This window comes from Mobula hypostoma, chromosome 4, assembly GCF_963921235.1.
Source record: "Mobula hypostoma chromosome 4, sMobHyp1.1, whole genome shotgun sequence".
Lineage (NCBI taxonomy): Eukaryota > Metazoa > Chordata > Chondrichthyes > Myliobatiformes > Myliobatidae > Mobula > Mobula hypostoma.
The window spans coordinates 41,400,353-41,427,314 of record NC_086100.1 but is presented as its reverse complement, the minus strand read 5'-3'; the positions used below and the strand labels follow the sequence as shown (position 1 = coordinate 41,427,314).

General features: G+C 40.5%; 1 long non-coding RNA gene across 1 annotated transcript; it reads left to right on the top strand.

The window, feature by feature from the left end:
* Positions 1-2,283: 2,283 nt before the first annotated feature.
* LOC134344768 (uncharacterized) lies at positions 2,284-26,962 on the top strand. Its single transcript, XR_010017517.1, has 4 exons — positions 2,284-2,343; positions 6,739-6,813; positions 8,765-9,071; positions 25,827-26,962. It is a non-coding gene; the product is annotated as an uncharacterized LOC134344768 (long non-coding RNA).

Sequence of the window (26,962 nt, the reverse complement as noted above, 5' to 3'; positions counted from 1 at the left end):
GAGATCTTTTGGCACATTTCCCTTCGTAAATCAAAGTACTGTTGGGATGTTATGTCAAAGTTATGTGAGATGTTGGTGAGGAGTATTGTGTGCATTTCTAGTCACCCACCTGTAGGAAGGATATCAATAAGATTGAAAAAGTGTAGAGAAAATGTACAAGGATATTGTTGGGACCTCAGCTATGGGAAACAGTTGAATAGGTTAGGACTTTATTTCCTGGAACTTACGAGAATGGAGGGAAATTCGATAGAAGCATACAAAATTATGTGGGGTATAGATAGGGTAAGTGCAAGCAGACATTTTCCACTGAGGTTACGTGAGACTAGAACCAGAGACCAGGGGTTAATGGTGAAAGGTGAAGTGCTTAAGGGGAATCTGAGAGGGAAGTTCTTCACTCAGAGAGTGGTGAGAGTGTAGAACGAGTTACCATGGGAAATGGTGGATATCAACATTTACAAGAAATTTGGATAAATACATGCATGGGAGAGGTAGTTCCAGGTACAGCTCTAGGGACTAGGCAGAGTACTAGTTCAGCATAGACTAGATGAGCTGAATGACTTGTTTCTATGCTGTTATTATCCTATAACTCCATATACTACCTTGAGATTCAATTTCTTGTAGGCATTCATAGGCAAACAAAGGGACAGAATAGAAGGAGTGAAACACTTTAATATACCACAAGTTATTCTGGATCAATTTAGATATTTTGTTCCAGAATGAGAATATGAAACACTTCTGAACACATTGGTGGTAAATTTGGATGCGGGTTATGATGCCCAATTATTGTGTTGATTCCCAGCAGGCAGCACTCAGAACTTACTCTGCTCTTTCACTATCTAACGATAATTGATTAGGTGGATGCATGATTAGGAGTCCAAAGTCATGTGTGGTTATCAGCAGGCAAAGATCCCAGCACTATGTTAAGCCACCCTATCAAAGGGTAGGTCCATTGTGGCCATCGTGCATCAGTCTCTCAGAAAATGAACTTGATCTAGAAGACTTACACCCCCACAGAAACCTTAATTGGGTTGGTGAAAAATAATTTATCCACAGGAGAAGAAGCCCTTGCAACCATGCTCAGAAGGTGGAGGAAATGAGGAGCTTTGGTGGTGAAAGTCAAAAGTCAAGCTCCAATGTGCAGTGCTGCAAGAGTTTCAAAGATTTGTCCTGAGTTGTCAATGTCAGTGACTGCTTCTTCAAAGGCCGTACCACATTTCACTGTTCACAGACACCGCTTAAAGCACAACATCCTCACCACATATAGAGAAAACAATTTCTGTCCATACCTAATGTGCATATATTTCACTGTTCCCTCATAGAGCATTTAAGGATATCTTGGACCCACATCCTCATAACTTGTACAACCTGCCAACTATTCAACCATGAGAGTTGCACACCACCCCCAAAACAAATTGCATAACAATCACTGGCACACATTTGTCTTTCTTGCAAGACAGGTTTTATGAAAATTTGTAGCAGTAGCAGCTAATTTGAGGGGAAGCTGCCTGATTTGCCTCAGAGGTGATGGTGTTGGGTATAACTGGGACTGCTTTTGCAGAGATTATGATAGGTAATCTTTAATGGATTCAGCCCTGCAATAGCAGTACCAATCCATTAAAGATTACCTATCTTGATACTTCATCCTCTGTCTTGAATCCTATCTTCCAATTAATCCACCTTCTTCTGATTAATAAGTAGCAATTGGTGTAAGGGTGTGTCCCATATTTCTCCACACCACACCTTTGTCCTTTACACCTTAACTATCAAAATAATAGAGCAAGGCATGAGAAGACCTTTCAAACACAGTTTGATACCAAACCAATTATGTCGATTTTAGTGACAATAATAAAAAACTTGGTCAAAAAAGTATATTTTAAGGAGAGCCCCAGTTTTTTTTGAGCAAAGCCTTTCTTATTATCACTGATGTCGACATAATTAGCTTGGTTTCAAATTATGTTTGAAAGGTCACTTCATGTCTGCTGTGGTTAAAAAAGATAATGCTGGAAACACTCAATATCTGTAGCAATATTTTGGGCCAAAGGCCCTTTGTGAGTCTGAGTTAAACACTAGTGACCTGCAGATAGCCTAGTAGTTATCTTCTGTTTGTTTGTGGTGATTCAGATATGGTCAGAACAGCAAGAAATGATAAAGGAAAATATCTTGACAGCTGCCAAGCTCACAACCTCTTATCTACAGAATTTGCTGTTCACAGTCAAAGCAGTAGGGTGCTCAGAGAACAGGATTCTTCTGGGTGGCAACACAAGTCAGAATCAACATGCAACGTCTGCAAGCAATGTTCAGGGCAACAGTGGGACATTTCACTAAGGAAACTCAAAGATCCTGGTAAAGTCACATACTCTGTCTTCTTGCTGTTTTCTGGTAACAGAGATTAAGAGATAGTTCTCTTTGAATAGAAGAGTTTGGTCAGCTCCTTTACACAAACCATAGGATTTTACCAATACTTCCAGCTAAAGCTTGAGAGGAAGCTAGCACATAGAAGTGTATAGACCTTAGCAGCCAGTAGTCTTGTAATCCTTGTCTTGAACTGAGGAAGTAGACACAGCAACAGAAGGCAACATGTTTTAGCAAGGGAGTCTTCAATGAAATACTGACATCTCATACAGTGTTCCTTACTGAGGTTTGGGTAGAAAAGAATCTAGAACTGGTTAGGTGGACATGTCAGTCTGAGAGAGCTTCCCCCATTTCTGCTTTCTCCAGCACTTTTCCCTGCCTTGCATGCCCTCTGCTCATTCTCCCTGTCGTGCTGTTTCAAAATGCTTATTAATGCACTAGTGTCAAGAGGCAATTGAATTAATCAGAAATTCTGAAGCTTGTGCAAAGTCCTTCAAGCATACACCATTCCTCTCCCTGAACACTTGTGCAATCTGGACTAATTTCAGTAAGTGCCACGTAATTATTGTAGTAATAGCCAGGAGAAATCAATCAGTAACCTACCTGGATTTAGTTGATAATGTTTCCAAAGGGTGCTGATTAGTTGTGATGGGCATTCCTTCCTGTTGCCCTTCCTGAACGGGAGTTCCCCTTTCAAGTAGATGTGAAGGCGTTAGCTGGTGTGTACAGCTCAAATTGACAGCATGACATCCTCAAAAGTGCATGCTCCTTAACATCATGAGTTGGAAGTTTTGCATTCTTCCTGAAAATTCCTGCTGCACACACACAAATGTCATCAAGAATGTGTCTATTGTGATTCACCGCAGCTGTGCATACAGGCCACAAATGTCATTATGGAGCTCCATGGGCATTTACAATGCCAAATGTTCTGATCCTCCTGAGCCCAATTTTATCTGGGCTAGTTTACACCATGTGCAATATATTAAATAGCAGCTTATGTTTTCAAATAAGCCCGAAATAAGTAAATGTCAGCCTGAAATTTAATAAACTAAAATTAGTATTAGTGCCAATGCATTATCATGATAAGATTGATTATTTCTGGGAAACTTTAAGTACTTTTCAGAATTTAACAAGAAAGCAATTGTTACAGAATGCAAAAGACTCTTTGTTTTTATTTAGTTAAAAGGTAATTTTGACTGTGCTAGTTACGCCAAATATAGGTTGATAGAAAAAACATACAAGATTTTTTTTTAAAAGTAGCCGGACAAAGCTGATGAAAAGTTTTGGCCCAAGACATCGACTGTTTACTCTTTTCCATAGATCCTGCCTGGCCTGCTGAGTTACTCCTGCATTTTGAGTGTGTTAGCAGGAGAAGGCTGTTTAGCCCTTTGAGTTTGCAATGCCATCCAATACAATCATGGCCAAGAAATGCCTTCTCTCTCCTTATATTCCTTAATGATCTTTCTATCTAGCTCCTTCTTAAATATTTTTAATGAACTGGCTCCTACAACTTTCTGTGACAGGTTCTACAGATTCACCACCTGATCCCAGTCCCATCTGCATCAAGCCTGTTTAGCCCTGCCAGAACTTCCAATGATATCTCCTTCATTCTCTCTAACCCCAGCCCTGGGTGATTCAATATTTCTCTGTATGACTGTTTGGTGAACTTTCACAACACTCCCTGCACTACAAAGCTAGGAGAACAAAACTGTACTCTTGCTCTCACTGAGGTCCTGAGTAACTTTAGTAAGACCTGCTTGCTCCTGCATTCAATGTCACAGAGTCAAAGAGCAGTACTTCGTGGGCACAGGACCTTTATCCAACCAGTCCATGCTGACCATGACACCCAACCAGCTTGTCCCCATCTCCCTCTCAGGCCCCTCCATGAAACTACCCAAGTCCTTCTTAAATGATCCTACTGTATTTTGCAATTACAGTAGCATGATTGAGAAACAGCTTCTTCCCCTCTGCTATCAGATTTCTGAACAACCCATGAACACTATCTCATTTATTTCATTAATCTTTTACTTTTGCACAATATCTTTATTTTCGTAATTTATAGTGATTTAATATATTTGCACTATACTGCTGCCACAAAACAACAAACCTCATAACAGAATAAGAATCAGAATCAGTTAGATTTGTTATTACTGACTTATCACAGAAGTTTGTGATAATAAACCGGATGCTGTTTCTTAATCTGATACCATTTGCTTTCCTAACTGCTTGCTCTATGCCCAACATGTTTGCTTTCAGTCACCATTGTACAACAGAACCTAGATCTTTTTTTCAAATTTCTACCAAAGTTTCTAATTTATATTTATCCACATTGCACTGCATCTGCACTTGCCCACTTGCTCAACCTGTCTAAATCATCTTGTAGTCTTACTTGTAAATTCACAAATGACTGCCCATAAACACATGAGATTCTACAGATGCTGGAAACTTTGACAACAGTTTTGCAAAGTGCTGAAGGAACTCAGTGAGTTGGGCAGCATCTATGGAAGGGAATATAAGAGTTGAGGTTTCAGTTCAAGATCTCTCAACAGGATTGGAAAGGAAGGGGGAAGAAGCCAGATATTGTATTCAAACCTGGAAATATCATACTTAGTTCCACCATCCACATCATTGATATACATTGTGAATAGTTTGGGCTCAAGCATTCATCCCTGTGTACTTTAGTAGTCAATGCTTGCTACCTAAAAAAACCCTGCTCTCTGTTTCCAGTCTGTGAATTAATTTCCTATCCACACGGTTATTTTACCCCTAATCCTATATTCTTTATATTTGCAGCTGAACTCTTAAGTGAGAATATTGTGAGAGACCTTATGAAAATCCAAATACACCACATCCACTGTTTCTCCCTTTACTACTCAATCACTTACACCCCCGAAATACTCCAGCAGGCTTGTCAAGCATGATTTTCCATTCATGATTCCATGTTGACTTTGTCTAATATTTTCTAAGTGTCCATTGTCCCATTCTTTATAAATGAATAACATTTCGCTACTACAGGATGGTCTAATTGCTTTTGAGTTCTCTTAGCTGTCTTTTTAAAAAGGTAGCCACGCTTGCCACGCTCCAATCATTTTGGAAGATGACAACCAATGCATTTACAATTTCTATGGCTTCCATTTTTAAAGCAGATTATCAAATTCTTGGAAGATATTAATTTTCAGGCCTCTTAATTTTCCCAGCATTACTTTTTCCAATACAAATTTTGTTTAATTTTTCCGACACCTTGTAGGAAGCTTCCTGTTTTCTCTTCTATGAAGACAGAACCAAAGTAGCTTTTGACCTGCTGTGCAACTTTTTTTGTTCCCCATTATACATTTCCCTGTTTCTGACTGTAGGCATCTTACATTTGCCTTTGCTACTCTTTTCTTTGATTAAGTAGTTTAAGTGTGCAACGCAGAACTAAAAATGAACCTCAGTTGTTGTATACAAGTACCTAAAGCAAGACAGAGAACATTATATTATCCTACGTCAAGTGTTTTAATGGAACATTTCAGCAGCATTGAGACTTACCTCCTGTTCAGTTTTGTGTTTTCTGAGTAAATATCATGGTCTTACAAAAGTTTTCAAAACTGAATATACTAAGATCTCATATCGTCCAAAATTCTGATTTCCCATATTCTATATAAAATATAATGAAGTTAAACACACTGAGTAGTTTCTAAATAGTTGATTTGGAGAATAGTTCCATAAATTTCTCAGTAAATTATAAATGCTATTTTGATGGTCATATTTGTTGTTTGTGATGGAGAAGAGCCAGAGGAGCCATCACCATAGTGGTGTCCATACCTCATGCAATGATGCATTTCAATTCACTTTATGCCATTTGATCACATTCTTATAAACAAGAAAAAAACCTTTGCCAAGATTTTTATTTTGTATAAAGGTTGTAAGGTGGTGGTGTGGGTAAATCTTAAACTATTACCTGCTTGGGATGGAGGGATACTTTTTTTTAAAAAGAGGACAATTACCAATGGAGATTCTGCTGGTGGTGGATGTGGCACCTGCAAGAGGCTCAATGTTCAAAGTAAATTTATTAACTAAGTACGTATATGCTACTGTATACTACCCTCAGATTTATTTGCTTGCAGGCATTTACAGAAAAAATACAAATGAATTTATGAAAAACGCTACATAAACAGACCAGGACTGACAAACACCAATGTGCAAAAGACAAACTGAGCAAATAAAAATAATATTAGGAACATGAGTTGTAAAGAGGCTTTGAAAGTTATTCTGTCGATCAGTTCGGAGTAGTGATGAATGAAGTTATCCATGCTGGTTCAGGAACCTGATGGTTGTGGGATAATATCTGTCCCTGTACCTGATGGTGTGGGGACTAAGTTTTCTCTATCTTCTGCCCAATGGTAGTAGCGAGAAGAAGGCGTGGCCTGGATTGAGGTGGTCTTCGATGATGGATGCTGCTTTCTTGTAGCAGAGCTCTATGTAAGTATACTCATTCTTTCAGTAAAAGGTTCTCTGCAGACTGAAGAGGAAAGTCATGGCTTATTCTGCCCTGGTCACTTATCACTTCCCTCCTCACCACAACAGCCCAAAAAACCTCCCTGCTCTCCACTCTGCCCCCCACAACACGGGCTACCACAGTCTACATCCCCTCCTTCCCCTGCGCCTACCATCCACACCTCCATAAACCAACTGCTATCGCCCCACTCTTCACCTCACCCAGCCCCCACCTTCCACCAACTCCCCAGTCATTGTGCCTCACCTTCAGTACTGAGCAGGTGAGAAGGGCGCTGGGGAAACTCAGACATGGCAAAGCATTGGAACTGGATGGTGTGAGCTCCAATGTTCTGAAGGAGTGTGCTGAGCAGCTGTGTGGAGTTCTCCAGTGCACTTTCAATCTCAGTCTCAGGCTAGAAAGGATCCTGACTATGTGGAAGACATCATGTGCGGTTCCAGTACCCAAGAAGAGCCGGCTAAACACCTTGAATAACTGTTGTCCAGTGGCCCTGACCTCACACATCATGAAGACATTAGAGAGACTGGTCCTGGCTCACCTCTGACCCCTGGTCAGATCAGCCCTCGATCCTCGGCAACTTGCCTACCAGGAGCACATTGGAGCTGATGATGTTGTCATCTACCTGCTGAACAGAGCCTACTCCCATTTGGATAACAGGGCAGCACTGTGAGGATCATGTGTTTTTGATTTCTCAAGTGCCTTCAATATCATACAGCCCTCATAGCTGAGGGAAAAGCTCCATTCAATGCAGGTTGGCACTTCCATTACATTCTGGATAATGGATTACCTGACTGGCAGACTACAGTTTGTGTGGCTTCAGAGCTGTGTGTCAGACATGGCTACATGGCTATAAGCAGCACTGTGGGCCCACATGGGTCTGTATTGGCTCCCTTCCTATTCACCCTGTATACCTCAGAATTTAGATACATCACTGTCATGTCATCTGTAGAAATTCTCTGATGACTCAACAACAGTTGGGTGCATAAAGGGAGGACGGGAGGATGAATACAGGGCCCTGGTGGAGGACTTTGTCAAATGATGCAAGCTGAATCATCTGCAGCTCAACATCAGTAAGACAGAGGAGATGGTGATGGACTTTAGGAAGACTAAGCCTGCATTGCTCCCTGATACTATTGATGGTGAGGACATGGATGTGGTGAGGACCTACAAGTACCTGGGGGTGAACCTGGATGACAGACTTGAGTGAGCACCAACACAGAGGCTGTGTACAAAAGGGCTGGAGTTTCCTCTGCTTCCTGAGGAGACTGAGGTCCTTTGGAGCATGCAGGCCTCTCCTTCACACGTTCTACCAATCTGCTATCATCAGTGCAATCTTCTATGTGGTGGTGTGCTGGGGCAATGGCATCAACATGGGTGATGCCAACAGGCTCAATAAACTGATGAGAAAGGCTGGCTCTGAAGACATCCGGTCTGCAGATTCTGGCTTTTATCTCTCTATTGGCTAAGAGGGCGCTTTTGTTTAAATGGAAGGATGCTGTTCTGCCTAATCATACTCAGTGGTTACGGGATGTTATAGCATGCCTAAATTTAGAAAATATTTGTTGTTCAATTTCTGAATCTAACCAAGATTTTCAAAATTTGTGGGGGACATTTTTAAATTATTTTCATAACCTTTGACTTCTTGTTAAAGTACAGAAGTTCGTTAATAGCATATTTTATTATCTGATAAGTTTTTTTTTCTTTTTTTTCCCAAACAGCTTCAACTTTGGTAGTGGGTGTAGATCTTTTTTTTTTAAATAAAATTGTTTATATTCTAATACACAAATTAATCTAATCTATATGAATATAGAGTAAGGAGTTCGTTAATGTGATTCAATATACTGTATCTGGTATGATTATAATTTTTCTTTTGTTTTATGATATGTATTCTCTTGGACTCTGTATTCTTCTATATAGAAATCAATAAAAAATATTGGAAAAAGAAAAGAAAGACTGGCTCTGTTATAGGAATCAAACTGGACACACTGAAAGCTGTGGTGGAAGAAAGGACCCTACAGAAAATCCTGACAATTCTGGACAACGTTTCTCACCCTCTGCACGCCACCTTGACTGAACAGAGGAGCATCTACAGTAAAAGACTAAGACAAATGCACTGCTCCAAAGAGCACTATATGAGGTCATCCTTACCCTTGGCCAGTGGGCTCTATAATGAGTCACCCTATAGCCGGGGAAGTGATGACCCCCTCCTGCTGGACTGTTTGAGGTAAGTTATTTTTTATTCTTTCTACTTCTGTTTGAATATTTTTATATTGGTATATCTGGGCACCTGTAATGCTACTGTGACACTGTAATTTACATTTGGATCAATAAAGTATCTATCTCTCTATCTATCTATCTACCTCTGGTCATGTCTTCCAACATGTGGCTGCTTCTGGGCAATGTAGTTTTATCCAGTTTCAGTCTGAAGGCACATTCTTCAGAAGCAAGAAGTACACTCACAGGTGAGTGGATTATATTGCATTATTACTTATCATGTTATTGAACCTGCAGTGGGTTGTTACTTGGCAGCTGGTGTAGAGCTTTGTCCTCTGCTATATGCATGATGTAATAACATCTGTGCACTGAACTCTAGTTCTAAAAGTGACTTCGGCAGAGCAGAAACATGAGATGCTGGAAATCCAAGCAATCAGAAATGATTCTAAAATGAAACACTGGAAAAATTCCCATTCCCATTCTGACATGTCAGTCCATGGCCTCCTCTACTGCCTGATGAGGCCACACTCGGGTAGGAGGAGCAATACCTTATAATTCCGACTGCGTAGCCTCCAACCTGATGGCACGAACATCAATTTCTCAAACTTCTCGTAATATGACGGTTGGCCACTAATTTATCTGTTTTTGGTGGTGTTGGATGAGGGAATGAAAAACTAGATTATCCAAGCTGATTGTGATACCCGGACAAACTTTCTCTCAACTTCCTTCAAACCAGCATAACATCTGAAATTTATCAGTGTTTATCATCTCTTCACATCAACAGTACACTGTTCATTTTCTAATTACTGTCTAAGCTCATTCATTTTTTTTTGATTTTCATCCAGTTTCATAATTCTTGTGACCTAATTTCCACGATATCTTCAATACACACTGTGTCTGTTCATGGATTATAATAGTAATCATCATGCATTATCCAACTGAAGCAATAATTAAGCTTGCAAAATAATGGACATTTGGCAGAGGGAGCTTTCAAGCTAGATCAGTTTAGGGAGATCCTTTCTTAGAAAAAAATGTGAATAGAAATATTTTAACAAAACTGGGTTCTTGACTGTTCAGACACTTATTCAAACATCTTAAATGCACTCTCAAAGTGATGCTTCACTTCAAAGAAAATACCCAGTCTTTGAATATTTTCAGGGTGAGTAAGATAAGAGAGCCTCCTTAGGATCATGGATGACCTGTTTCCCTTTTGTTTCTTCAGGTTCTGAGGTCACCAGAGGCCTATGAAGGACAATTACACATTTAAACAGGAGTAGCCTAGTGGGGTGTGCAGGAAGTTACATGAGAGATAGAAAACTGTTCATAAAGAGTCCTTGCCCATGACTTCTTGTAATAGAGAAGCACATTTGGAATGACAGCAAAAAAAACCTGTGTTACATACTGCTTCTGTATATTTACCAATATATAGAATTGAGTTTTTTGATGTCATTCTAAATGCACTTCGTTATTACAAGTAGTCATGGGCATTTATGAGAATCTGTGGGGATATTGTAATTTTGCAAAGAGGCTTTGAGAACATCATTGACTCATTCTCTGCCCATTTGGTAATTTCATCCTGTGGCAGAGCTTAAAAGAGAGTGTCTGGTGAGAATGACAAATCACAAAGTAAAGTATAAACTATTCTGATGCAATGGGAAGACAAAGTACGTGTAAAACAAAATCAAAATGGTTAACTAGCTGTTTGTAAACAGAAATTCAACCAAATAAAACATGCTGGTTGTTGGAATTCTGAAGGATTCTTTCAATGGACTGGGGGACAGCTAAGGTAGGACCTGTACTCAAAATGGACAACAAAGGGAACAAGCAAGTTCGAGGTTCATTTGCAGGAAGTAGCAGGGGAGTATACTACATTCAGACATACAATGACCTGGATAGAGCAAGGATTACTAGGGACTCCCAAAATGGTTTCTGAAAACAAGATGTCACCAACATGAAATATTTTAAGGATGCTGTTTTTGAGAGAGTTCAGTCAACATCACGGTACTTCTGGCAAGTTGACACTGAGTAGAAAAATCAAGAAAACAGCAGATTCTAGAAAACAGAAAATGTTGGAAACCCTCAGTAAGTCAAGCTACGTCTGTGGAAAGAGAAGCGGAGAATAGAAATACTGTAGGTCCTGTTGAAGGGTCTCAGCCCCAAAGGAAGACAGCTTACTCCTGTGGGGTTCCGCCAGCATTTTGTGTGTGTTGTTTTGGATTTTCTCTTGTTTGTGCCTGATAAGAAGTAGATGCAAATGCCAGAGGAAAAATCCTACTGCGAAAACATAAATGGTGGAAGAACTCAGTAGGTCAAGCAGCATCTGTGGAGGCAAGGGGACGGTTGACATTTCGTGACATGCAACTGCATCAGGACTGAGACTGTAGAGCACAGGTAAGCAGTTTATGGAAGTGAGAGATTGGGTGAGTGGGGGTTAGACAAAGACTGGTAGAACCAGATGAGAATGGGGTGGAGGGAGGGATGATGGGCAGATAGAGCCAGGTGAGGGAGGGTGACTATTGAGTCAGAGACTAGTAGGAGTTAGGTGGAAATAGATAAGGAAGGAATTATGGAGAGAAGAAACACAGTTCTTGATTGAACCAGGTGAGGGAGAGCGATGAGTTTAGGTAATGACTGGGGGAGGGATGGAAAAGGTGAACAAAGTTAGAGAGGTCTCTGGGAGACTGGTGGGAATAAGAAGGGAACACAGGGGTTATGAGTAATCTGAAATTGTCAAATCAATATTCATATCATTGGGCTGACAGCTGTCCAGTGGAATATGAGATGCTGTTCTTCTAATTTGTGTTTGGCCTCATTGTGGCAGTGGTAAAAGCCAAGGAGAGACAAAAGCTCAAGATAGCCATTGGGAACATATCACCAATATAGAGGATGCACATTGGGAGCACTTGGTTGGAGGAGGTGAAAAAAACTACTTTTGTTTTACAGGGAGAGTGTTATGATTAATATTTGATCATGGGTTTTTTATAACCTGTATTTACAAATACTTTCTTCAGGAAAGCTGCCTGGCATATTGGCGGATATGAATACATTATATGGAGTGGAGAGGTAATCAATACATGGCTAAATTAGAACTGTTATTGGTTCTCTTCAGTCAGAGTCAACTTCACCATCCGAAACTGAAGGCCAGATAACCTTTTGTAATTTCACCTCCTGGTCTGATGGTAAACTTGCCAGTTTCACTTGTGTTTACCAATTTAGTCTCCTTCAAATCTGTAGGATGTTTATATTTTTGGCCATTTAATTTGATTTATTAGTTGACTGAAATTTTGTTATTGTCACTTTAGCCTGGGTGCTTCCATGGAGGCCTGACACCATATCTGTATTATTACTAGAAATTAAGATCAGTATCTAATTTTAAATACAAGAGATTCTACAGATGCTGGAAATCTTGGGCAACAGACACAAATTGCGATGGAAACTCAGTAAGCCAGGCAAAATCAGAATCAGGACTGATGAAGGGCTTTGGCCTGAAGTGTTAACTGTTTAGTCCCCTCCATAGATGCTGCCTAACTTGCTGAGGACCATCAGCATTTTGTGTGCGTTGCTCAGCATCTAATTTCTGAAGTTTCTTCCCTAGGAAGTTAAATAAATAATCATTTATGAAATCTAAAAATCAGCTGATTTTTTGCTGAGTGGGAATCAAACCAGCTAAGTAGCTCATCATAAGAACCCTACTTAAGTTGAAGTATAGCACATCCTGCATGATCAGGCTTCGACCGTAATAGGCCTGATTATCCAGTCCAATGGAGATTATTGGCTTTCCCACTCTTGGAGTCCCAGTACTCCCTTCTGCAAATGACTACAATTAATAGAAAATAAATATTGCTTTTCTGTAGCTTGGTCTGTCTTGCCTGCAACTCTGCAATTCTTTGCATTTCATCCCACAGTTTAGGTAGGGCCTGACTAATCTTGCATTAATGCAATGTTGAGTGTTGTACTGAGCCATGAAAGGAAATAAAGATTTTTCAGTCCTGTTTGAAAATAATAGGAAGCCTTGAAAATGGTAACATTTTCAAAGAGGAACTATGACCAGTTTTGAATGAACAGTCAGGATGTCAATACATGCAATTTTTTTTCAGAGTCTTCCACTATCCAGCTGTGACTGATTCTTTCCAGAATCCGTAAGTGCCAACATTTCCCAATGATTGACAGCGAACATCAGAAAGATCAGACATTTCCTTCTGTATTCAATTGTTTTCCCACTTCTTTGGCAGTAAGATTATTTAGTGTTGATATTCCTCAGCTGTCTGATCTGTTTACCAATCTTTGTTCCGCGTGGTATGCCTCCTTCCCTTTCCCCACTGCCTTCCTCCATCAGTTTCATCATAATCACTAACATATTCTCCAATTTAATTAGAAAGGTTCTTTTTCTCACTAAAGTACCCGCTGAGTATGGCCTCCAGGGCAGAACTATCCCTGGTTTGGTTAAAAGTGGAAAATCTCACTTGGAGCACTCATGGGATGATTGCTGCAAAAATTTACATTGCTGATTTGAGGCGAAGCACAAATTTCATTCTCCATGTGTAACATGAGACCATTCACATTATATCAGGTTTTCCCCTTTAGAAAGAAAGAAGAAATTAAGGCCAAGCTAGCCTTGTGGTAGAAGAAGTGATCCAGATGTACTAGGTTTTCCTCTCACAGACAAGAAAGTGCATGGGCCTCAGCCAGGAAAACAGACTTTAATAGAAAAATGAAGGCCAGCTATGATATTCCAGAAAGGAACAGTCTTTATATGAGATACTGCTGGGGAGTCTGACATGGAAAACCACAATAGATTCTCTTCCTCCAATGTACCAATGGAACAGAACAAGCCGAAGGAGATTCCTAAGGGTTTCTACAGATATATTAAGAGCGAAAGGATAGCAAGGGACAAAGTTGCTCCTCTGGAAGATTAGAGTGGTAATCTATGTGTGGAGCCGAAAGAGACGGAGGAGATTTTAAATAGAATTTTTGCATCTGTATTTACTCAGACAACGGACGCAAAGTCTACAGAAGTGAGGCAAAGCAGCAGCGAGGTCATGGACCCCGTACAGATTACAGGTGAGGAGGTGTTTGCTGTCTCGAGGCAAATTAGAGTGGATAAATCCACAATGTGTTCCCTCAAGTCTAGTGAAGTAATTGTAGGGACCCTAGCAGAGATATTTAGAACATTCTTAGCCATGGGTGAGGTGCCAGAGGATTGGAGGATAGCTAATATGGTTCAATTGTTTAAAAAGGCCTCAAAGAATAAGCCAGGAAATCATAGGCTGGTGAGCCTGACACCGGTAGTGGGAAGGTTATTTGAAGGTATTCTAAGGGACTGGATATACAGTATAAATATTTGGATAGATAGCATCTGGTTAGGGATAGTCAACATGGCTTTGTGTGCAGTAGGTCATGTCCAACCAATCTTATAGAGTTTTTCAAGGCATTCATGATAAGGTAGTAAATTGGATTAGACATTTGTTTCATGGGAGAAACCAGAGATCGGCAGTAGAGGGTTGCCTCTCTGACTGGAGGTCTGTGACTAGTGGAGTGTCACAGGGACTGGTGCTGGGTCCATTATTGTTTGTCATCTATATCAATGATCTGGATGATATTGTGGTTAACAGGATCAGCAAATTTGTGGATGACACCAAGATTGGGGGTGTAGTGGATGGTGAATAAGACCATCAAAGCTTGTGGTGGGATTTGGATCAGCTGGAAAAATGGGTTGAGATGTTGCACTCTGGGAGGACTAACCAGGGTACGTCTTTCACGGTGAGGGGGGGCACTGGGGAGCGCAGTAGAACAGATGGATCTGGGAATACAGCCCCATAATTCTTTGAAAGTGGCATCACAGGTTGATAAGTTCGTAAAGAAAACTTTTGGCCCATTGGCCTTCATAAGTGAATGTACTGAGTACAGGCATTGGAATGTTATATTGAAATTGTATAAGACATTGGTGAGGCTTAATTTGAAGTATTGTGTGTGGTTTTGGTCACCTGCCTACAGGAAAGATGTAAGATAGATTGAGGGGTGTATGGGGTGTCAGGGAGGGGTAGCAGCTCTGGTGGGGGAACATGTCGCATCCTTTTCAAGGCAGTTAGTCCACCCTTGGTCCCCACCTGGCACTCAGCTCTCACCTGTGGCTCCCCGTAGCTGTTTGCACGTGACAGCTGCCACACTCCGGGCAATGACTTTGACAAGCCGGCTAAACCAGGTGAGGGTAGCCGACGGGTCTCAAACCCTTGGTGAGATAGGGAGTTGTTTATCCCAGCATGTGAAGACAGACTCCGGCGGATTGAGCGGACGAGACCAATGGAAGGTCCAACAGTTGAGAAGGTGGTCTCTGCAAGCGTTGCAGAACATGTAGAGCAGGACAAGACACAGAAGACGTCCGGTCATCCACTGCGCCTGGTCCCATCTCCAGCCCTCTCGACTCTGTCTTGCCACTGGATCCAGATGGGAATCGGGAAGAGAGAGTGAGGGTGATGCTGCGCAACTCTCCCTCACTTAAATCCAAATCACGCGCTAGTCTCGACAGCATCATAATGCTGTTGAGTTCCCCTTTGACGTCAATGACGGACGAACAACAACAACAAGTAAAATTGAAAGAGTGTAGAGAAAACTTACTAGGATATCAGGGCCTGAGTTACAGGGAAAGGCTGAATAGATTACAACTTTATTCCCTGGAAGATAGAAGATTGAGGGTAGATTTGACAGAGTGATATAGAATTATGAGGTGTATGGGTAGGATTAATGCAAGCAGGCTTTTTTCACTGAGGTTGGGTGAGACTGCAACGAGAGGTGATGAGTTAAGGTTGAAAGGTGGAATGTTTCTATGGTTTCTATGAGGGGGAACTTCTTCACTCAGAGGGTGGTGAAGGTGTGGAGTGAGCTCCAGCATGTGGTGGATGCAAGTATGATTTGAGGTATGGAGGGCTATGGTCCAGTTGCAGGTCGATGGAACTAGGCAGATTAATGGATCAGCATGGACTAGATGGGCCTAAGGGCCTGTTTCTGTGCTGTAGTGTTCTATGACTCTAACAGTGTGCAACTGAGATTTTCTATTTCTTTAAGTTGGGATGAGTTTATTCCAGGTGTCAACATCTGCCAAGACAATGTCCAGCCTCAGGTGGCTCTTTATTGTCAGTCATAGAATTAGATGGCCTGAACCCACATTTACCTACGTTTACCACCAATTGTCTTTGAGTATTGCCTCTTTAAGAGATCCCATCATGACAGAACACTGTAGAGGTATATTTTTGCTTCCTGGATTAGTTCTGAGACCCCAATCACTTTATGGTGTGAACATTATGTCACTAAAATGCATAATAATTCTCTCTTCCCAAGCCTGGATAACTTTGCACAGGTCTTCTTTGCACTGTGCAATGGGAAAACGTACTGTGTGTTAGAAAGACAAGTTTGACAGGGTTGATGTGTCTGATGTGCCAGAATTCCCCTCAGAACCTGAATTTAAACATGAAAGCATGAGGGACATTGGAAGTAAGTTTCAAAGGTAAAGTTATCTTGTACCTTGACCAGGTTTTTGTGTTGCAAACCATTCCTTGGTAATATATCACTTACGTATGCATTCATGCATTCTTGGCCCATCTATGTTCACTATATCTGTCCTTACTTGGAATGGTGATACATCATTTTGAATGTAAATATCCTTGAGTCACATTTTGCATGTTTATAACTAGACGAACAGGTAGGTTATATTCCTTACACATTCAATTTCTTGTTGCTTGCAGAATGCCGTGACATTTCATTAAGAGAAACAAGCCCCTCCTGAAGATTGCAATGACTCAATTCCCTTGGAGGAAAAATAGGATGTAAGAATAGGAGCGGCTCTCAGGGAGTAGTCAACACTAAAACTCAAGACCTGTCAGGTCTGCACCATGCCCCCTCTCTAAACACCCCGCATCCTCATACCAAACAACCTTAAGGCTAATACCATTCCGTCAATGTCCTGCTAGTTCAGACATGTACTCAGATACAGAAACAGCAATATAGTGTAGAGTATTTTAAGAACTGTCAAAGGCAATATGTAGGGAAGATGGGATTACTTAGAGTGGGTTAGATCAAGAGAGACCAGTTACTGATTCTCAGAGTTATGAGGACTTTCTTCAGCCAGAGGGTGGTGAAAAATTTGTGCAGTTCTTTGCCACAGAAGGTGGTGGAGGCCAAGTCATTGGGTGTATTTAAGGCAGAGGTTGATCTGTTCTTGACTGGTAAGAGGATTAATGGTTATGGGCAGGAGGCAGTAAAAATGGCATTTTAAAAACTAAGCCATGATTCAGTGGCAGAGCAGACTCGATGGGCCAAATAGCCTAATTCAGCACCTACATCTTGTGGGCTTGTGAACTTTTGCTAATTTGTGACAACCTATTTTTCTTTTATTGTAGGCTAGGTAAAATTGGCTACCAATGAGGCAGTGGGTCTGAGCTAATCCTAGATCCTTGCTAAGCACTCTCATAAGTATATCCACAAATTCACATCTTTATTTTGCACTCACTCACAGCCGAAACAGGTTCTCTGTTCTGTCGCATGCTTTCATAATTTTAAAGAAATCCCAGGTATCCTATAAATGCTATTTATTTCAGAGAAAAAAAGCCTTTCTTGTTCAACCTTCCTTGATTTTTAGATTTCCACAATTCTGATAGCAGCCCACCAAATATCTTCTGCAAATCATCAATACGTATTTTGTACTCTAGTTACCGAAATTGCATGCAACATTCAATGAGGGCTTACTAAGATTCAATATAACTTTATTTTACTTCCTTGCTTTTGTACGCTGTTATTTTAGAATGAACTAATCATCAGCCTTGGTAATTATAATATAGAATATTGACTTCACCAGTGATACCATGGACTCACTTGTGAAGGTTTTCCATAAGGAATGGGATTCAAGGGCAAAGCAAATGGACAACAAATAAAATGTACCACTTCCTTCACCTCTTCTTTAGTTATTGTCCAATGATTATCATTGTGCAATTATAAAACCAATTGTTAAAAACTTTATCATAAAGGAACAAATATAAAATTCTCCAGAACAATGGCCATCAATACAATTACAATTTTACCTTGAATGTTAATATGATTTAATTTATGAAAGAATTACTGAAGGAATGTCAAATATCCAGCTTTCATTATAAGGAATGTTAAACTTTTGACCTTCATCACAAATCATTTGATACTGCTTGCTTTTCACAATCCTGAATCTGTTTAATGTTCATTAAAAACATTTTCTTAAAGTTTAGCTAGGACCTCAAGAGTAGACATATTTTAATTAATTATTCCAGTGTCTAGGTTTCTTTCAACTTGCTGTTCACAAAGATAGAACAGCCAGCCAAATGACCTTTATTAAAAGCAGTGAACCCCAACTGCTTGTAAACATGTATCAAAAATTATACCATATTAATGTCAAAATTACACATACATCACATTCACATTACACTGTTTTTTTATTTAAAACATATGTAAAATGGCCCCAACATTTTATTTTCAATAATTATACATCAGGTTAAATATATATTCATATACATAACAATTTTCAACTATAAAATCAATCAAGAGATGGGTCTTTATAACATTTAACAGCACATCAACTGCAAGGATATTTGTTCAAATCCTGCAGGTGGTCTCAATTTCAGTTTCTCCCCATCTCTGGTTTGTCCATCGATATTTTCAATGGTTCCATTTAATATCAGGGAAATGTATACAATATACAATCTAAAATTCTTGTTCTTTGCAGACAGAAGAGTGGCCCAAAGAATGAGTAAAAGTAAAAACATTAAAACCCCAAAGCCCCCCTACCCACAAGCAGCAGCAAAGCAATGGCCCCCTCCCACTTCTGCAAAAAAGCATCAGCACCCTCCTTCCATCAAGCCAGCAATAGCAAAGCCCCCAATAAACACCATGATCTGCAGTACAACAAAAACTAATCACTCACCCAACAGTTTGACATGACACAGGCTCTGTCTCTTCCTCATAAAGGGACAGAGAGGTGTCACCCTTTCACAGTGAGAGGGGAGACATAACAAAACAACTTCCTGATTTGCAATGAAGTCTGCCATGTCACTCTTTTTTTTCGGTTCTCTGACTCAAGAATCGCAACAAACTCTCCCCCACCAATGAGAGCGAGAAAGAGAGAGAGAGAGAGAGCACAATTCGTCAAGTACACAGCCGCTGTTCCGATGTTCTGTTTTCTCCCATGATGCTTCAGTTGGCGGCACTGGCATAGAATCAGCTCGTCCACAGGGCCGCAAAGCCTCGGAACCCCAAAGGCACACTGGCCTTCGAGGCTGCATCCTTGGGATATCAAAAAGCGGCCAGTCATCAGAACGCTGGGAGTGGGTCCCACCACTGCAGAAAACCAAAGTCTGAGTGTAACTCGAGGTTGGGGTTTCCACCAGAACCCCATCCACCCTGAGAAGGAAAAAGAGAGACACTAAACGTAGAAATTAAGCTGTTTCTGCAGGTGAGCTTGAAGGAGTCGCTGTTGAGCACCATTGTAGCTCCCTGTCCTCCCCCTTCTTAATTTCCAGTGCCTCCTAATCCACATCTCGTGCAGTAACTAGTACATCATAGAACCTGATCTGTAAATTAATCCCAGTCCTACCGTGTACATCTTGTTTGCTCCCTGGTTATCATATGCCTGTACAAATGAAACAACATGGAACTTTCATACATCTTTATTAAATAGTTCCTGGCCCTCAGCAATTCTTCATTCTCCTCATGGCTCCATCTTGCCAATTCTCCATGGCCTGGTGATTGGAGTATTCCCACAGTGGCTCTCATCGGAAATCTTCTCCCATAGTTTTCTGTCTCTTCATCTAGCTCCAATTCCTTTCATCCATCTGTCCTTCAAATTTGGTCTACACCAAACTCAGCTGAGTTATTACCACCTAGATGGAGGGTACCTTCGGTAGAGTGTAAGGTAGTGCTCTATTAACATAGAAAATAGGAGAAGGATTAACCATCCAGGCATTTGTGTCTCTTCTATCAGTGGTGATCATGGCTGTCATTAACTTCTGTACACTGCTCCTGCTTTGTCCTCCCATCCATTGGTCATCTAGCATTACCAATTTCTGGAATATATTTAATGACTTGGCCTCCGTGCCTTCTGAGCAGGGGAATTCCACAGCTCCTCCACCCTCAGAGTGAAGAAACTTCTGCTTGCAGTTCTAAATGGCATACACTGTGTCCCAGGGCTTTGACCCTTCTCTTTGAATTATCCAGTCACCAGGAGCATGTACCTTGCCTTGAGTCTGTTTACTCCTCTCTCGTTCTTCTGTACTCCTGAGAATAATGATATTATCAACCCAATCTATCCTACCATTCCATGAATCAGTCTGGTAAAACTGTGGTTACATTCCCTCCACTGCAAGAGCATCCTTCCTCAAATAAAGAGACTTGCGCTGCATGGCTAATGACAGAAGCACTCCCACTAATATAGGTATAGCTGCAGCAAGACATCCTTGCTCCTGTATTCAAAATCTCTTGCAAAGAACAACAACATAATATTAGCATTCTTAACTAACTCCTTTCTGCATTGTAATATTTGACCTCAATGACTGGTGTACAACTCATGGTTAGGTTTCCTGTCTGCTCAGCAATCACCATACAGATAATGATCTGACTTCCTGTTTTTATAACCAAAGTTGATAAATTCACATTTCTTCGCATTAAACTGTATCTGCCATATACTTATCCAGTCACCTAACCCATCTAAATTCCACTTCACAGCTCACACTCCTCCCAGTTTTGTGTCACATGCAAACAAGCAAATCTTAGATTTATTTCTCATATACTAATTATTGATTTACAGATATCAAGAATAATTCGGCCCAATCACTGCCTGCCACCCAGGAAAATAAAACATTTTCTCCTGTTCTCTGTCACTGGGTGGCACAGTAGTGTAGTGGTTAGCACCATGTTTCGCAGTACAGGTCCAATTCCCACCGCCGCCTTTAAGGAATTTGTACGCTCTCTCTGTGATCCCATGGGTTTCCTCTGGGTGCTCCGGTTTCCTCCCACAGGCCAAAGACATATCTGTCGGTAGATTAATTGGTCATTGTAAATTGTCCCTGGATTACACCAGGATTAGACTAAGGCATTGCTGGGTCGCATGGCTCAAAGGGTTGAAAGGGCTCTATTTCAATAAAAAAAATTTAAAAAAAGACTCCAGGAGATTTATTAAACATGATTTCCCTGTGCTGTCTTTGTCCAAACCTGTTGATGTCTCCCAAGTGATCTGTTATTACATCTTTATAATATACAGTAATGTTTCTCAAGGATGTCAGGTTAACTGGTCTGTAATTCATTTTTTCTCCCTCCCTTGTAGTCTGTTTCAAGCTGCATCAATGCTTGTGTTCTGTTTCTGCTATGTACTGTGGCTCTGTAGTCAAGTAATACTACCCGCAAAATCTTCCTGGCCTTCTGTTTGATCTGTGTGACAATGAAGAAATGATAAATACCTCGAGATGTCTGTTGTATTTTGTCCATGGCAGATGGAAAGATCTTAGGGGATGCCTTAACTCCATGGGGTATTAATAACCAGGTAGCTATGACTCCCTAAATCCAAGTTCAGCCGTGCACGGGCTTGACGTGCATACAGCATGCTAAAATATTTGGGCCTCTGCTAACACTGAGAATAACTTTTATAGTTTTGGTAAGGACTACCTCCCACCAAGAAGAATTCTCTGTGTTACCTTTAAATAATTACTCCTTTTTCCCAGTGTGAGGGATGACTATCAATAAGGCTGCGCCTTTAGCAACACCTCATTCTTTCCAACCTTGCACATTTTGTTCTATGCATGTGGCCTAAAGCCAGAGTGAATTAATCTCAGCTGATAACAAATAGACTTAGCTCCTGGACGATTGTGAATGTAAGCCTTGTACCCTATAATCATGTTGTATGGGTAAGAAGGTGTTTGTTAGCAGCAAAGGTATTTGTAGACCACAGATACTGTTACAACACTATTGTTTTTTTGCCCAGTTAGCAGGCATTGGCTGTACCCAATCCACCCCATGAGTATTGACTAAAGGTCACGAACCTGAACCTTCACCTTGGTTTCTCTCTCTACAGCTGCTTCCTGACATGCAGAGTATTTCCAGCGTTGCATCCATTTTCTTTTCACAGTTTCTTCAGGGTGTCAATGATGTGTTTGCAATTCCACTATGTACAGATTACCATAGTAATCACTAACATACAATTGTGAAGTATTTGTGCAGGAAATACTTTGCAAGTAAGGTGCTCCAAAATACATTTTGTTTTTTTAATTGTGCATTCAGCCACTAATACATTTTTCAGTTCAAGTGGTCTCAGACGATTGTGGTGTTTCCCACTGAACCATGTACAATAACAAAGCAGGATCTTACCATGAGAAGAGAAAGTGAGCTTTTCCTCCATTGCAGAGAAACATAATCAAAATGGGAGCAGGAGTAGGTCATTCAGCCTTTCAAACATTCAGCTGCTTGATGTGGTAGAGAAATCCTCAGGTTCCTCACTGTCTGGGAGAAGGAATTTCTACTCAAAAATCTGATATTCATCCCTTGCTACATATAATGTTCTATGAAAGACACATCCTATACTTCCAGCTCTTAGTAAAAGTGGATGTCTAATGACATGCACTGAGTTGGAGATGTACGACAAATCTGCACACATTTGAACTGTATAAGATGCACATATTATTTGTACTTCCATCTCATTTTTATGAATACAGCATCCAGGCAGTACTGGCTGCCCTACTTATTCGATAAAAATTTAACCCCAGAATACAATTTCAGAATTACCTGGTGCTGATCAAAGCCATTTCTTCATATATTAATATTAATGGAAGATATTGATTGATCCCAATTACTTTTGAAATTTACTTGAATAGTTTGGATGGAGCATGGAAGTGGTTTCTGATTTTCTGACATGCCTCTTGATGCCCTTATTGGCTAGATGGAGAGGCAGAGCAAGGTCCTATCTTCCAAGATTTGCAGGAAATATCTAGGTCCATACTGAAGTGACAGTAAACGTCTGTACTACTTCTCCCCTCTCGTAGAATGATATCCAAGGGCAATACAAACAAAAGCAAAATTTTGGCATCAGTTTACCTCCAGTTGCCTCGTGACCTCTAGGAGATGGAAGCAACAAAATCTGGAGATAGATGGCAGGTTTGGATTTCTTTCATCTGAGTTGGTGGTCTGAGTAGCATTACTTTACAGCAGAAAGAAAAAGATGTCAGTATGGCACTACAGGTATAGGCAGCTAGGCATGAGTCCTGATGAAAGGTCTTGGCCTGAAATGTTGACTTTTTATTCCTCTCCATGGACGCTGCACCACCAGCTGAGTTCCTCCACCATTCTGTATCTGCTACTCTGAATTTCCAGCATCTGCAGAATCTTTAGTGCTAGAGAAAAGGCTGATGCCTTCTCATTATTATTGGTGTTCCAGCTTGACTTCTCGCTTCATGATGAGATTTTTGATGAAATGAGTCATTTCATACTGGGGAAATGGTAATGCTTCTGGAGATGCTGGGAAATGTGCACTGCATTGTAGCCTCAATCTATTGAAAGGGGCTGGAAAGGATCTGTAATAAACTCAGTGGTATTATGTCCTCTTTCTATTATACTCATAGCAACATCAATTAGCCACAGTTTCTTGCATTCTATTGGTTTCTAGGAATCTTGTTTCCTCTCTTTGTTCTATTTTAAATACAAATCACAAATTAATTGCTGTCCAATGAAAGCACAATGGGAATTCCACGGAAAGGAGACATTAATATCCATGATTCTGTGCGTGTATGTTGGGGGAGGATGTATGTGTGGAGGAGAAGAAATTGCAGTATTGGTGGGAGTAGACAGTCCTCTTCTATGGCATCCATGGAATGTAATGAATACAACCACCTCCTCTTAATATCATTGTTTGTCTGCAAACTGAGAAATCTCACCACCGTGTCCAGTGCCGAATTAACAAAGATCAAAAACATGTTGCAGCCAGACTGTTATGGATCGTACTGTCCCAGTGAAAACTTCTGATATAGTGGAAACAACATATGTTGGGAGAGCCAATAGAAAAAGGTTGATGCATAGTTTATAATTTCCCGTCCATTCATATTCCATGGTAGGATAAATCTTGGGTGTACTCCTGGATTTTTGTGAGATTGCTTGCAGTCTTTGTCTTCCTCAACTGAATGAAGTTTCCATGTGAGATCTCCCAGCTGATAAATTGGCTTAGTTGTAGCAAGAGCTATAGCAACACTGTGTATTGTAACTTGGTGCACTTACTCCGTAATGGTCAATGATGAAGAGACAGCAACGAGCTAAACATTACTAAATCATCCCTGTGGAAATTCTCAGCAGAATATCCTCTTCCTCTTGGAAACAATTTGTTTTTCTGCTCAAGCATTAATGCCAGAAGTAATTTTAGGATTATACTGTTTACACAAGGGATGCTGTGTAAAATGAATTCTGTGCACAATATACAAGAAAGTTGGCCAAGCAATACAACATTGACCAGACATTTCTTTAAACCTGAGAAATGTTTTGAAACAGCTTAATATCAAAGTTACCTATTTGGTGAGAACAGTTTGCTCCTTAAGGGCTATGAAATAGTATCTGGCTTTTCCAAACTAGAGCAGCCTCGTGGCCCAACACATTGAACAGAAAGAGAGGGGAAATATTCATTACCCACTGGAATCTGCATGGCTGTGTGGATAGCTAAAATCATAAGTTAACTGCATTAGGGAGTGCTTTGTGCTGGCCAGCATTTGCCCAAATGCAGACGTCTGGCACATCTGATCTCCTGCTCCACCGCGGTGCTCACTATTGGATCTTGCGGCGGACACCTTGCACGTTAGAGAGAAGAGCCAGATCCACCTAACATTTGGCACCTTAACTTTATGGCAGACAGATCTCGTGTACAAGTGGGAATCCCACCACTTGAATGACATTGCCAACTCTGGAAAAGGCAGGCTATATTTTTTGACTCTGCCTATTTTAACAATACAGAATATATATACAACACCACAATCATGAACTCTGGTTTGGATCATGTATTCTTAGGAATTCCTGGTTTTATCTCCATCACCGATTTGTAAACGGGGAATAACTTTAACTTCAGCTGCAAGGCATCTGAATAAACAAGACTCTGCAGTTTTAACCCAATAAATTAATAACTTACATTAATAAAATATTTGGAGCTTGACTAAACCTCACTTTTGTTCCTGTGCCGAAATAAATAGGCAGAAGGGAAGGTGAAGTGGGGAGGGGGTCAAATTGACTCCAAGATAACACACTTGATAATGGAAGACAGGCCTTTCCGTTGGACTTCAGCAGCAATGGCAGCTACCACTAAAAAAACCTCTCAAACTGTGACATGAAATTTGCTTATTGACAGGAAAAAATGTCATTTATTTTTTCTTTCTTTAATTTTTTTCTTTCTTTCTCTATCTACATATTTGTTTGTATTTGTTTTGCATTTGCACAGATTGTCTTCTTTCCCGCATTGATAGTGTGTTAGTTTTTATGTGCAGATTTTCATTGATTCTATTGTATTTCTTTGTTCTAATGTGAATGCCTGCAAGAAAATGAATCTCAGAGTAGTACAGTATATGATATATATACAGTGGCATGCAAAAGTTTGGGCACTCCGGTCAAACTTTCTGTTACTGTGAATAGCTAAGCGAGGAAAAGATGAACTGATTTCCAAAAGGCATAAAGTTAAAGATGATACATTTCTTTAATATTTTAAGCAAGAAAACTTCTCTATTTCCATCTTTTACAGTTTCAAAATAACAAAAAAGAAAATGACCTACTCCCAGGAATCGAAATTGTCTACAGAACAGATGGCAGACTTTTCAATCTTGCCCGTCTCAAATCCAAAATGAAGACATCCACGAGTTCCCTCATCGAGTTCCAATACGCAGATGACAACAGTGTTGCAGCTCTTTCAGAAAACCACCTACAACAGATTCTGACTGCCTTCAACTGTGCATACACAAAACTTGGACTTACCATCAATTCCAAGAAGACTCAGATCATCTATCAACCTTCACCAATTGAGACAAATCGGATAGAACCATCATTTCAACTTGGCGAAAGAACCCTGGAAAACGTGGACCACTTTCTGTATCTTGGAAGTCACCTCTCCTCCAATGTCGACCTTAATGACAAAATCCAACATCGTCTTAAATGCGCTGGAACAGCTTTTGGACGTCTCCGAACAAGAGTCTTTCATGATCGTGACATCCAAACAGACACCAAGATGTTAGAGTACTAAACAGTGGTAATCCCAACACTCCTGTATGCATCAGAAACCTGGACAACATACCGACAACATCCGAAGGCACTTGAAAAGTTCCATCAACGCTGTCTTCGAAACATCTTAAATATCAGCTGGGAAGATAGAACAACCAACGGCAGTGTGCTAAATGAATCAAAAACAACAAGCATTGAAGCCTACGTCATCAAGAACCAACTAAGATGGAGTGGTCATGTTGTTCGGATGAAGGACGAACGTCTGCCAAAACAAATCTTCTACTCCCAGCTTAAAGGCGGCAAATGTAAAAGAGGCGGATAACAGAAGAGATTCAAAGATGTTTTAAAAGCCAACATGAAGAAATGTAACATCAACATCAACAATTGGGAAACCAATGCCAAGGACAGGAAACTCTGGCAAACCATCATCCAAGAAGAAACAGCAACTTTCGAAGCCAACAGATGTGCAGAATTAGAAGAAAAGAGAAGAAAATGGAAAGAGAGGCAGCAACAACCAAAGCCCGATCTGCCATCTGGAACTACCTGTCCTGAATGCGGAAGCACTTTCAAAGCCAAGATTGGACACATAAGCCACTTGAGAGCCCATCAGTAGATCAAAAGAACGAAGACCATCATCCTCGACCTCGAGGGATAGCCACCACA